Genomic DNA, 14,018 nt, shown 5'->3' with positions numbered 1-14,018 from the left:
CCAAGTTTTCAAGAAGATTAACACTCTGAGTTTCATGAAAATTGGAGCAAATATGTGGCCTCTAGAGTGTATTAAAACAAGTTTGATTTTTTTTTCGATTTAGTCTAGTGACCTAGTTTTTTTGCCCCAGCCTGACACAATTTTTAAACCTTCTGAGATTTCATGAAGACAAATATTCTGACCTATTTTCAATAAGATTGGACAAAAATGTGTAAAAACATGAAGAAAAAATCTCTGAAGGATATGTTAACAAGTTGTTGGGGATAATGGATTTGGATATTTCATACTTATATTACCTTGTTTTCCAGAAGGTGAGGCGGTATATGAAACCTGGGCATTTTTCTCTTTCATCTTGTATTACTGTAAAACACAACTTAGTGTTTTCATGTGAGATATGACTAACACATTGTTTAGTGTTTCAAAGTATTTTTGTGATCAAAGTTGGACAGTCAGGCTTCTGCTACCAACAGAATTAACATTTTATGAGCACTAAATGGTAATGGGCGACATCGGTCAGTTAATTCCCCTGATAAAACAGGTGCGCGTATAGGTGGCGCTACATGCGAATAGGTCCTAGATTAAGTTTTATACTTACATCGTTATACATGTACAGTCGTTGTTACTTCAAAATATTAGTAGATTTTGAAAGTATCCGAATATGTCATTAAAGATCAGCTTTTTATCACCTAAGCAAAATTTTGAGTGTTCAAAGCTATTGATATTCTATGCTTTGAAAAATGGCAGTGGCTAGGGTTACGGTACCGTAATCCTAGCCTCCGATTCTAGGATTACGGAAGTTCCGTATTTCTAGACAACCCTATGGGGATAGGCTAGGATTACGAAAATATTTAAGAGGCATCAAATATATGTCACGACATGCATTCAAATGGTGTTGTAAGCTTACTTATTTCACTTAAAATAGCGACTTTTCATGCCTGTCGTGTTATCGATCCGCCATTTTGGGTTACTGTAGTAAAGGAAGAAAGAGAAAAGAAAACAAAATAGAGAAGAACAATTAAAAATGCAAAATCATGACTATGAAATAATAACATACTCTAAACAAAAAACAAAATTACAACAATATATTAAAAAAAAAACACGATTATTTTTTTATGGAAATTGAAAAGAAAAAGAAATGGGCCTTGAACTGAGCGCCTCCTCGTGATGTAGTATGACAATTATGTAAACACTGAAACAACAATGAAACATTACTATTTTCATTAAGAAGATTTTAACTTTTAGCATTCATAATCATTCATCAACAGCGCAAAAATAATTGCCCAGCTATATTTTACTAACCCAAAATGGCGGATCGATAACACGAAATAATATGGCAGACATGAAAAATCGCTATTCTAAGTGAAATAAGTAAGCTTACAACATCATATATGCATATACTAACATATATATTTAATTCCTCTTAAATACTTCCGTAATCCTAGCCTATTCTAATAGGGTTGTCTAGAAATACGGAACTTCCGTAATCCTAGAATCAGAGGCTAGGATTACGGTACCGTAACCCTAGCCACTGCCTTGAAAAATAACAGACTAGCTGTAAGGACTGTTTTAAAGTGCATTTTCTGTGTGTCATTTTATTCACAGACTGTATGATTGTCATATTTGTTAATTATGGCAATACATGCTTTATTTAGCTTTTAAGTAGTTTTTCAATATTCAGTGCCTTCCTTGGAAAATTCTTTTATCATTTTGCAAGTATTCAGACTACCGTATATTCTTTAAATCAAGGATCAGTATAGACAGTATATATTCGTAAAGTTACAATTTTATCGGAAAGATCTGCATACACAGCTGAGGTCTTGAATAATACAGAAATTATAAGAATATTTACTGTAAAACTTTGAAATATATGCACTTGTGATAAGATGTCCCTACAAATTTCCATCAGCCCAGTTAATTATTAAATCTGTTTTCTCATATATTTTATGAAAATATCATTAATGAGGCATAAATGATCTCTATTGACAAATTAAACATACCTCGTGTTAATTTTAATGTTATGGTGCTGCCTCTTTAATTTTTCAGTCAATTCAAATTCACAGCAGTTTGTCCACATAAAGTGAAATACAAACTTCCAATAAAGGGCCATTGGTTCAGTCTCAAATTTTTGTCGGGCCTAAAGCATCGCCTCTTGAGATAACACCCAATAATTAGTTGAAATGCTTTTAAATAAAATAAAAAAAAACAAAAAAACTGACACCTTTGTTTCTTAACTATAGAAAACAAAGGTAGAAATATCACATGAATGTCAAAATAGATATATTTATAAAAGCACCCGAGGATTTTTAATATACAGACCACAAATTTGTAGAGCTTTGGAAATAAAAAATAACAACAAATGTGAGACCTATTAGACATTATGTCAAATCAGTGTTAAAAGTATTAAGAAAACTTATTATAAACATTAACATCAGACTGTCAAATATGTAGCACACACGAGGGAGGAGAAGGTGTTAAATCTGCTTCAATGACATATTCTTTAACCCCCTAAGAGTTAACAGGACACACGGCATGCACATTTTTATGATAACAATCAGTATGCAGTCAGTGGATAGGAAATGTTATGCAAACTTAATATATCCAGAGAAATCATTGTCTATGTGAAACAAAGAATCCATACAGGGGTAAATTTAGCAATATTTTCAACTAGCTAAATAAGCTAACCCCGCTTTGCTCGCAAACTAAACAGAAATGTGACTCACTTAAAAATAAATGCTAAGACACTATTTCAGTTATATATTAATGGCCAGTATTTTGAAGTGAGGCTATAAATCTCGTTAAAAACAGAAGAAACATGTAGCTATCTAAATAGATGATATTGATAAATTACATGATTTCACTTTTTTAAATATTTGAATCACTTTCTTAACACTATGATAAACGCCGTGAGTACACCGCATGGTAGGACCTATTCGCCCGTAGCGACACCTGTTAAATCATTTGGGAAGATAACTCGCCGAGTGCTGCCATTAAACTTACAGTTTTTGACCTCACATGACCCAGATTCAAACTTGACCTAAAGATCATACAGTCATAAATATGGCTTCTAGAGTGTTAACAAGCTTTTCCTTTGATTTGACCTATTGACCTAGTTTTTGACCCCCCACCTGACCCAGATTTAAACTTGACCTACAGATCATCAAGATTAACATTCTGACCAGGCTTCATTAAGATATGGTCATAAATGTGGCCACTACAGTGTTAACAAGCTTTTCCTTTGATTTGACCTGATGATTTAGTTTTTGACCTCAGATGACCCAATATCAAAATCATCCAAGACTTTATTGAGGGAAACATTCTGACCCAGTTTCATTAAGATTGGGCCATAATTGTGACCTCTAGAGTGTTAACAAGCTTTTCCTTTGATTTAACCCGGTGACCTAGTTTTTGACCCCACCTGATCCAGATTTGAACTTGACCTACAGATCATCAAGATTAACATTCTGACCAAGTTTCATTAAGATAGGTTCATAAATGTGGCCTCTAGAGTGTTAACTAGCATTTCCTTTGATTTGACCTTGTGACCTAGTTTTTAACCCTACATTTTCCAGATTCAAACTAGACTTTCAGATCATCAATATTAACGTTCTGACCAAGTTTCATGAAGATATAGTCATAAATGTGGCCTCTACAGTGTTAACAAACTTTTCCTTTGATTTGACCTTGTGATCTAGTTTTTGACCCCAGATGACCCAATATCGAACCCGTCCAGATTTTATTAAGGCTAACATTCTGACCAAGTTTCATTAATATTGGTTCAAAATTGTGACCTCTAGAATGTTAACAAGCTTTTCCTTTGATCTGACCTGGTGATCTAGTTTTTGACCCCAGATGACCCAAAATCAAACTTTTGTAAGATTTTGTTTAAAGGGGTGCTTTCCCCTGCCCAAGTTTCATTAAGTTTGGGGCTAAAATTGTGACCTCTAGAGTTTTAAAACAAATTTTTCCCTTTTGATTTGACCTGGTCACCTATTTTTTGACCCCAGATAACCAAATATAAAATTTGTAAAAAATTTTTTACTGAGGGTAGCATTCTTTCTTTAAAATATTAGATCAAATTTAAAATCTAGAGCTTTAAACCCTTTAAAATTTTGTTGACGCGGACGAACGGCGGACGAAAAACGGGCCCAACGGACCCCGGCGATCAAAAAAGCCACCTTGAGCATGAAGAGCTAAAAACAAGGATTATATAAGGAAAATTTTTTGGGTTTTTTGGTTTTAATATCCCCGTTAAAATTTTTCACCGATTTGGGCCCAAAAAGTGAAAATTTTCACGATTTGGCGCGCCACAGTGAAAAAAACAATTTTTGGGTGTTCACGAGTGAAATTCCCGGGTGAAAATTACATCGATCCCAAAAAATTTTTTCTGTTTATTTTATGTCAAAACTCTACTTTTGTTGTTTTTTTTAAAATGAAATGTAAAAATTTTTGCGGGAAATTTTATCGGGAAAAAGCACGCAAAGATGACGTCATTTTATCGACGTCATCGCCCATATTGTTCCGGTTTTCAGTATGCTGGGGGGGTTTAAATTTTTTTGACGTTAATCGGGAAAAATCAGTTTGAAAATTTTTCACTGAGTGGCCGTGATTTTATCAGGATAAAATTTCCCACCGTTATATTTCGAAAAAACACCGAAAAAAAAAAAAATAAATTATATTTTTCAGAAAAAGCCCTTTTCTTTTTGTTGATACGATACCGAATAGACTTGACAATTTTATGATGTAATACAAAAAAAAAAAAAATATGTAAATTGTGGTGTCCGGGAAACTTCAGTGAAAGTTACACAATTGTATTTTACAAGAGTGCCAAATGTCACAATATACCCCTTTCACAGCAAATTTCTTTATCCCGCCCCTTTGTATTTGAAAAAGGTTTTTTTAAAATTTTGTGGTTGTTTACTAATCATTGTAATTTTTCTGTTTTTCTAAATAAACAAAAAAGTTTCCTTCCCCAGTAGAAAAAACCTTAAAATCACCAAAAATTTTGGGAAAGTAAAAACCTATGTTGTACCCCCAGAAAAGTGGTTTTGGGTTTTTTTCCCTACGGCCCAAATTATAAAAATTACAATAAAATTTATTTATAGAAGATTCTAACAATTTAATTTTTTAAAAAAAAAATTTAAAGGGCCCCACAAAAAAAAAAAACCCTTTAAACCCAGGAGTTTTTGGTTAAAATACCCTAAAAATTGGATGAAACCATGCATAATGTTTTCCGGGAAAAGGGGTTTCTCCATTTTTTCCTCCCCTCTAGTAAAAAAAAAGGTAACAACATAACATTTCTATAACAAAAAAGGGAAAAAAATTTTAAAAAAGGGACCAGCGCGGGCACTCCCATCTAATTGTGCCAACCCAAAAACAAAAATCCCTCCGTGCTTTGAAGCAATTATCTCCAAAAACAGTCATTCTTGACTTTGATTTTTGACCTCAAAAGGTGTGCCCTTGACGTTGGGAACCTGGGGACCCCGGTTCTAGAGTATGCCCACTCCATCTCATAAGGGGTAAACAGTTGGGGTCAAGTTTCCCCATCGAAACCCCTTTCAACCCCATGCGAAGATATGCTCCGGACAAAGTCTGTGGATCCCCGCCCGTTTCCCCCTTTCCTCCTGAAACATTCCCATAATACATCCTTTTTTTTTAAAAGGGGAATAAAAAATATAAAAAATTTTCCCATCTTTCCGCTTTGTTTGGGAAGTTTTTTTTAAGTTTTTAACCCTTTTTTTTTTTCTTTCCCTTTTTTTGACTCCCCAAAGGGCAACTTTTGAAACCTGCTCATTTTATTGCTGAAAAAAAAGGGATTGAAGAAATATTAACGACTTAAATTGAAATTTAAAATGCAGTGGGGTTGTTATTTTGGGTTTTTAAATTTATTGTTCATTTTTTCTTCATTGCAAATAACAAGAGCTTTTTAAAGGAAACGCGCCCACTATTTCGATCCGGGAAAGTAAAAAACGGAATATCTGAGGAAACTGGAGCTGTAAACCTGAGTTTTAAAAATGATCAAAGGGGGAAAAAAGATATTGCACAATAGCTTTGGGCCCGGGTGTCCAAAAAAAAAAGAAATAAGAGAGAAAAAGATAAAGTTTTATAAAACACTAAATAACGAAATTCTAAGAAAACAGGGGGGCAAAATTTTAAAAAAAGTTTGGTGCAAAAATTTTTCTTTCTTGTGTCTTTTTAAGGGGGTAAATAATTGGAACAACTACTTCAAGCCCTTTAATAAAAAGGGTTTTTTAGAAAAACAAGGGGGAGTATAGCGAAAATGCATAAAAAATTTACCTTAAATTTTAAGTAAAATGGGGGCATTTTTTCATGAAAAATTTTTGGTGCCAGGTTATGGACCTTGTGTAATATGTTTTGGGGGGTGATTTTTGGAGAAACTATTTTAAATTAATCAAATCCATACCGAAATAACTAGCCCAGTGAAAAAGGGCCCAAAAATTTAAGTTGTCTGATGTTTCATTTCCCAATATATGCATTGTCTTTGGAGAAAAAAAATTTAATTTTAAACCCCTTTAACCCCCAAAAAGGGGAAAAATTTTTTTAAAAATTTTATTTAAAGAGTTATAAAACCCTTTTTTAATTTAAAAAAAGGGGGCATGTAACGGGAAAAAATACGGCCCCTAAGATTTAAAACCAATTTGTCACACAAATTTAGAAATTAAAACCCTGCTTCTTTTGATTGTTGTTTTAAATTGTTTTTTTTTGTTTTTAAAACGTCGCACCCACACAACCATATGTTATAGGGCAAACTTTCCAGCTTTGAAGAAAAAACCCAGGTGCTCCTTTTGTGGATTTTTTAAATTCCACGAGCAGGTAAAAGGGTAAAAACCATTGACCTCCCATAAGCCAACTGGATGGCTTCCCAGGAAATTAAAAAATTCAGTGCCCCCCAGTGAGGTCGAACCCACATCCATGGGGGGCAAAAAATTTGAGATTTTTTTAAATTTTCCCAACAGAAGATATAGACTTAATGAAAAATTTTAAACCAGTACAATAAGACACTAAACTTTTTTATTCTTTGAATAGTTGAGCTGAAATTCACCCTTTATAATTTTGTCCCCCGGACACTGTTATATTGCGGGTAGGGAAAATTTTTTAACAGTTTAAAATAGATGAAATAAAATTGTTTCAATGCCTTATTTTTGTTATCACACTTACTGAAAAAAATTAATGCATCCAACATATCCCAAAGTTTTTGTTAATTGACAGTTTATAAAAATTCCCTTTTTCCAAAAACCTCTAAACCCTCGGGATGTTTCCATGAAAACAGACTTCTTGTCCTTACCCTCTTGAAACCTACTGTAGTTTTGGTCTTTCCCCGGGGACCATTTTCCTTTTCTTTATCCTTTTAAACAATTTTTAAAAGATAAAACCCAAAGAAAGAGTTTAACTCCCAAGAATAACTTCCAATTTTACATTTTTTCCCCCTTTTTTAAAAATGTGACATCTTCGAAACATTAAAGCTACTGGCAATCCCTGCATGAAGCCAATTTTTGGGGTTTTTTTTTCCCTTTTTTTCCATATTGGAAAACTAAATATAATTTCTGGGACAATTTTAAATACAAAGCCCCGTTTTTGCGGTTGCGGGACCAATCAAATTTCTTTTGTTCTGTATAATAGAAATATTTTTCCTTTACCCATGATTTCCAAAGGGCCAAAAAAGGGCCATAAATTTTTGAAAAAAAGCGGGAGGATTTTATTTTCTTGCGGGTACAGAGTCAGCTTATGATGGAAAACCAACAAGTTTCAAAGCTTTTAGTTTTGGGATAGTTTAGGAAAAAAGAAAATACCTAAACAAAAAAATTTAAAACCCAGAAATCTGATATTTTTTTTAATTTAAAGGGCCATAATTCTTGCAAAAAGCAGGATGGAGTTATGTTTCTTGCTTACAGGGTCGTTTATTGAGGTAAAACCATGTTGCAAGTTTCAAAGCAAAAACTTTCAAAAGTTAAGGAGGAAAGGGAAACCCAGTGACGCCCCCAATCAAGGGGTGACAATAATCATCATTTTTTCTTTCAAAAAATCAGTTTAGCTAATAAAACAAGAGCGTCTGAAGAAGAAAATTTGCTTGACTTTTCCCAACTTATTCCCCGGGAAGCAGGGAAAATTTAACCCTAAATGTTAAAATATCTATCGAGTTTCAATCCAGAAAACTTAAAGAAAAACATAAAAAAAAGGGGGCAGGATTTGCCCAAAATTCATGACAGAGTGAGGGGACTTGTTTACTACCACCTAGTTCTATAACTGACGACAAACTTTAAATTTTTCAAAAACACCCTGAAAAAAATTTTTTGAAGCAACTTGCAGCAAAATTTTTAACTTCTAAAAGGGGGGAAAATTTCCCCTAAACACAATTAAAGAGTTATAAAACCCTTGAACAAAAATAGCCGGGCAAGTACCTAGAAAAAGAAAAAAAGAGGGTCAGATGCCCCTTTAGTTTTGCTCCCCTGAGTAAATGACTACATTTTTTAAAAATGGTAAAAAAATTATTAAGAACTATATAAAGAAGGTGATCATTAAGTCACATTTAGGGTTATTTAAAGTCATTTTTAAGATCGTTGAAAAAACTGCACATGTCATCGAAATTTAAAGGCTCAGGTATCTTTAAAAACAAGAAAGTAGGTAAAACGGAAAAGATCAAAGCCCAAGTGACCCAAAAAATTTTTTGGGGTTTTAAAAACCCCTAAAAAAATTAGGGGATCTGAAAAATTTTTAAAAGGGTATTTTTTCCTATATAACTCATATTTTTAAAAAATGTGACCCCCAAAGGGCAGAGCCGCAGACCTCTTTTCACCCATAATTTGAAAAAACGTTTAGGAGGTTCAAATAGGGAAAGACCCACCAAATATCAAAGGCCTAGGGGCCCTTTAACTTTTATACATGTATAAGTCTAAAGTTAAATTTGGGACCCCCAGGGCCCGGGCCCCTTTTTCACCCTCGGGACATAACTTTAACAAGGCAGTCTAAAAAGAAAAGCAAAAACCCCCGCCAATGCTAAGGGGAAAATGAAAGGGTAAACCTTTGACCTTTAGCTGTGAAACCCTTTACCTTAAAACTACATGGCTGGGCTCTGAATCGCACAATGTTTTGGGTGAGGGGATCATTTTACCCAAGTTTCATGAAAACCTCAAGGGGTTTTGAAGATTCAGAGCTCAAAAACCTTTTTACCTTGGTTGTGACCTTTAACCCTTTAGTTGAAATGGCTGACTCATTAGTTCTTCATGTGGTGATCATTTGACCCCCCAAAAATTTTTTATGAAAAAACTTTTTAAGGGGGTTTTGGAAACAGAGGGACATACAGTGGAAGGCTTTAAACATTTCACCCTTTAAGGGTTTTTACCTTACCTTGAGCCAGCATGGCTTGGGCTCATAATCTCAATCGTTTTTTATGAGGTTTAACATTTGAAAAAAGGGTTTTAAAAAAATTCCTTCAAGGGGTTAAGGAGATTTTAGAGCAGGGCACGAAATGAAAGGCCAAAACCTTTGACCTTGCATTTTGACCTTGATTGAGCCGGCATGGCTTATTTATGAGTTCTGCAAAATCACCTTTTATGAGGTGTTATTTGACCTAAATTTTTACAGAAACCTTTAAGGGAATTAGGAGATACAGAGCAACACAAAAAAGGAAGGTCAAACATTTTAAAATTTCAGTTGTGACCTTGACCTTGAACCAGCATAGCTGATTAAAATTCTGCCCATTGCCCTTTCCCTAGGTGTCATTTGGGCCCAAGTTTGTTTAAATCCTTTAAGGGGTTTAGGAGATAGAGAGCGAAAACAAAAAGGAAGGCCAAATTTTCACCCTAAGCTGTGACCTTTACCTTGAGCCGGCATGGCTTTATTCATAGGTTTGCACATTGTCTTGATAGGTGATCATTTTAAACCCCCAAATTTTATAAAAAATTTCCCTTTAAGGGGGTTTTGGGGTATAAAATGGGGGACCCCAAAATGGAAGGCTAAAATTTTTTCACCCCAAGTTTTTGACCCTTTAAACCCTTTAGGGCCCGGGATGGCTGAAACATAGGTTTTTTCACATTGTCTTGATAAGGGATCAAATTTTACCCAAGGGTTTTTTAAAATTCCTTCAAAGGGTTTAGGAGATATAGAGCGGACACCAAAAAGAAGGGGTCAAACCTTTCACCCTAAAATTGGACCTTTACCTTTACTGACTTAGGGGGTTTTGCACATCGCTTGATTTAGGTATTTATTTTGGGCCCCAATTTTTTTAAAAAATTTTTTCAAGGGGGTTTTGGGGGATATTGAGCGGACACAAAAAGGAAGACTAAACCCTTTTACTTTTTGACCTTTTACCTTTAGCGACGGCTGACACATGGTTTTGAAATCGTCTTGATGAGGTGATCATTTAAAACCCAAATTTCATAAAAATCCTTCCCAAAGGGGGTTTTGGAGATATCCCAGCGGGCATGAAAAATGTTACGGGCAGACGGGTTTGGGAAGGAAAGGGAAGGGCGGTAGACAGAAGGAAAGGGAAAGGGGACCATTCCTATTAACCCCCACCACTTATGGCGGGGGATTAACAAATCGGGAGAGAAAAAAACTAGGGAAAAATTTTAAAATCAACAAAACTAAATTTCTAAAATCCTAAGCCTTGGGTTTTTGGCAAGAAAAACTTTTTTGTGTTTTTTTTTTCCCATTTAAGTCTATGAAAAACCCCAGATCCCCCGGGCTGGCCCCCTTTTCACCCACAGGGATTAAATTTTAACAGTTTTTTTGGGAGAGAACCTAAAGGCAATGTCATTCATAAATTTTAAAAGGGCCCAGGTCTTATGGTTTTTTTAAAAAAGAAGGGAAATTTTTAAGTTTTTTTCCCATGCAAGTCTATGAAAAACTTTTTGGCAGAAGGCATTTCATGGCATTTATATGAAAAAAATTTCATAAGATCATTTGAAAAATATAGCCTTTTTTCCTTACCCCAAGGTTTTTCTTTTATTTGACCTAGTGACCTTTTTTTTTTCCTAAAAAAGAAAAACCCTTTTCAAAATTTTGCCAAAATTTCATCAGGGTTTTAAAAATTTTTTTAAACCCCAAAAAACTGGGAAAATCAGTTGAAAAAATACATTTCTCTTACAATGCTTTTTTTTTATTGAGCTAGTGATCTAGTTTTTTACCCCAAAAAGACCCATTTTCGAACCTTGGCCCAATTTTAAACCCAAAGTATTCATTCTGGGCAAAATTCATGAAGATCGTTGAAAAAAAAACAGTCTATCGCACACACAAAACTAAAAAGTTGACAGACCCCTGACAACAGATCGGGCATTGACAATCACAAAAAAAATCACCCGAGCAAAGGTGAGCTAAAACATTATACATGCATATAAGGTTTTGTGTAATTTTTATTAATTTTTTTATATGACTAATATACCTGGGTTTCCAAGCCAGCTTTTTAACCCTTTTCACGACAGGTTTCTCTTTCTAAACAGAAGGTTGCTGCATGGAATTTGGAAAGATGTTTTTGGGGTTTGTAAGGCAAAACATCAAGGTTTTAAATTTTTCTTTCCCCAGATCATGTGAAGAAATTATCAAATTACTTGTAAAAAAACCAAAAATTTTTAGCAAAAAGGGCCCTGGTTTGGGACATTTTTCACAAAAAAAAAATTTTTTCATTTTCAATCACAATGTCTTCTTTTATACAAAAGATGTAAAATTAAAACAAAAAAAAAAATATCAGGGGCAATTCACACAGCGTTATGTAGTTTGAAAAAGTCTGGGGGAAATTTTAAAATTTTGGGGAATGTTTTAAATGCCCTTTTTTTTGCATATAATGGTTCACTGTATTTTTTTTTTTTTTAAATAAGAAAAGAAATTTAAAAAAAATTAAATGAAATTTTTTGTCATATTAAAGGGGGGTATTAAAAAACAAGTGAAGGGAATTAATTTTAAAAAAAAAGGAAAAAATTTTGTTTATATTTTGGGGGGTATTAAAATTTAAAAAAGGGGAAGGGAATTAATTAAAATAAAAGAAATATTTTTCATATTAAAGGGAGGTAAATTTAATTTAAACAAGGGAAATAAAGACAAATTTTTTTTGGTACTAAACAGTCTATCAATACAAATTAAAACTTACCCTTTTATTTTTAAATTACTGGAAAACGATATAAATACATAAGTATTGTACTTTATCATAAAACAAAAGGGACCGCCCTTGGGGGGTTTCTGAGCCCCATCTGATTTTTTTTGTATAATAGAAAAAAAAATTTTCCACCCCTGAATTTTTTAAGGGCTAAAAAGGGCCATCATGCTTGCAAAAAAAAAATGAAGTTTTGTTTTTGATGTAAAAATTTTTCCACTTATGATTGTGAAAAAACCCGTTGCAAGTTTTTTTTAAACAATAGCTTTGATTTGTTTTTTGAGAAAAGTTGCCTTAAACAAATACTCAACCAAGGGAAAAAGATTTTCTAAGTCCCAAAAGGGGGGCTTTTAAATTTTTTTTCAAAAAGCAGGGTGGAGTTTTTTTTGCTTTTCGGGACAGGGCAGCCCCTTTTGATGGTGAAAAAGTGGGTTTCAAGTTTTAAACAATAGCTTTGATTTTTTTTAAAAGAAAAAAAAATTGACCTAAAACATTAAAAATTAACCAAGAAATTGAATTTTTAAGTCCAAAAAGGGGGGCCCTAAATCTTTCAAAAAGCAGGGTGGATTATGTTTCTTGCTGACAGGGGGCGCTTATTTATGGGGGGAAAAAAGGTTTTCAAGTTTTTTTAAAACAAAAGCCTTTTTATTGTTTTTTGGAAAAAAAGCGACCTAAACATAAAACTTTAAACCCAAGGGGAAAAATGATTTTCTAAGGCCAAAAAAGGGGGAATTAAAAACTTGCAAAAAAACAAGTTTGGGTTATGTTTTTTTGATGTACAGGGGCTTTCTTATGTTTGGGGAACAAGGGATTCCAAAATTCAAAAAAACAATTTGGCTTTGTTGTTTTTGGGAAAAGTTGAAATTTTTCATAAAACTTAAAAACCCGAAAATTGATTTTTTCTAAGTTTAAAAGGGGGGAAAAAAATCTTTTCAAAAAGCAAGATGGGGTTATGTTTTTTTTGCTATAAAAGGGTCCCGCTTATGATGGGGAAAAAGTCTTCCAAGTTTTAAAGCAATTTGGGTTGATTGTTTAGGAGAAAAAACCCGACCTAAACAAAAAAACTTAACCAGGCAACGCCGACGCAGACGCCGATGCCGAGGGCCCCAAAACCGCCAAGTGATGGGCAATAATTTAAAATTTTTTTTTAAAAAAAAAGATTTAGCTAAAAAAAGGGGAAATAATTTCATGTACAAACAGAAAAAAAGGGAAAATTAAAATGGGGTGCCCCCGTTGGGCCTCCAAAATTTTTTTTGTATATGTCTTTTTAATGGGGGAATTTTTTTTAACCCCAAAACCACTGCATCAAAAAGTTTCTGAGCAGACAAAAAATTTCCAAAAAAACCAAATAGGTTTACACTGGGCCTTGGGATTAAAATGTCTGAGTCTTCATGCAACAAAATAATTTTTTTTTTTTGTGGGCTGTTTTTAAATCAAGTTAACCAAACTAACTGTGACCTTGGGGCCGGGTTTTAAAAAAGGGCCCCGGTCTTGCAATTGCCTCTTAAAATTTGGAATATTTGTGCTAAGTGATTTTAAAAAATTTTTTTGACAAAAAATTTAGAGCAAAAGGATAGGACAAAAAAAGCAAGGGCCATGTTTAAAAACCCTTTTTCCTCTTTTTTGTAACTTGACCTTTGAGCCCAGAGGTCTTGGGTCTTTTCAAATATTATGACGACATGATAGGGAAAAATTTTTTTCCAAAAAATTTAAAATTCCTTTATTTAAAGGCAGGTATAGACGGACAAGAAAAGGGGCCAAGTTTACCTTTTTACCCTAACTTGAAAAAACCCCTTGGGGGCTAGGGATGTTGGTCCACAGGTGACACATCAATTTATTAAAGGGAAAAAATTTAAAATTTTAAAATCCCTTTTGGATGACTTTGGGTAGAAACATGCAAAGAGAACCTGAACCC

The sequence above is a fragment of the Mercenaria mercenaria genome, chromosome 16 (assembly GCF_021730395.1).
Source record: "Mercenaria mercenaria strain notata chromosome 16, MADL_Memer_1, whole genome shotgun sequence".
In the NCBI taxonomy this organism is placed as follows: domain Eukaryota; kingdom Metazoa; phylum Mollusca; class Bivalvia; order Venerida; family Veneridae; genus Mercenaria; species Mercenaria mercenaria.
The sequence above is the reverse complement of the archived record's forward strand: the minus strand, read 5'-3'. Positions refer to the sequence as shown.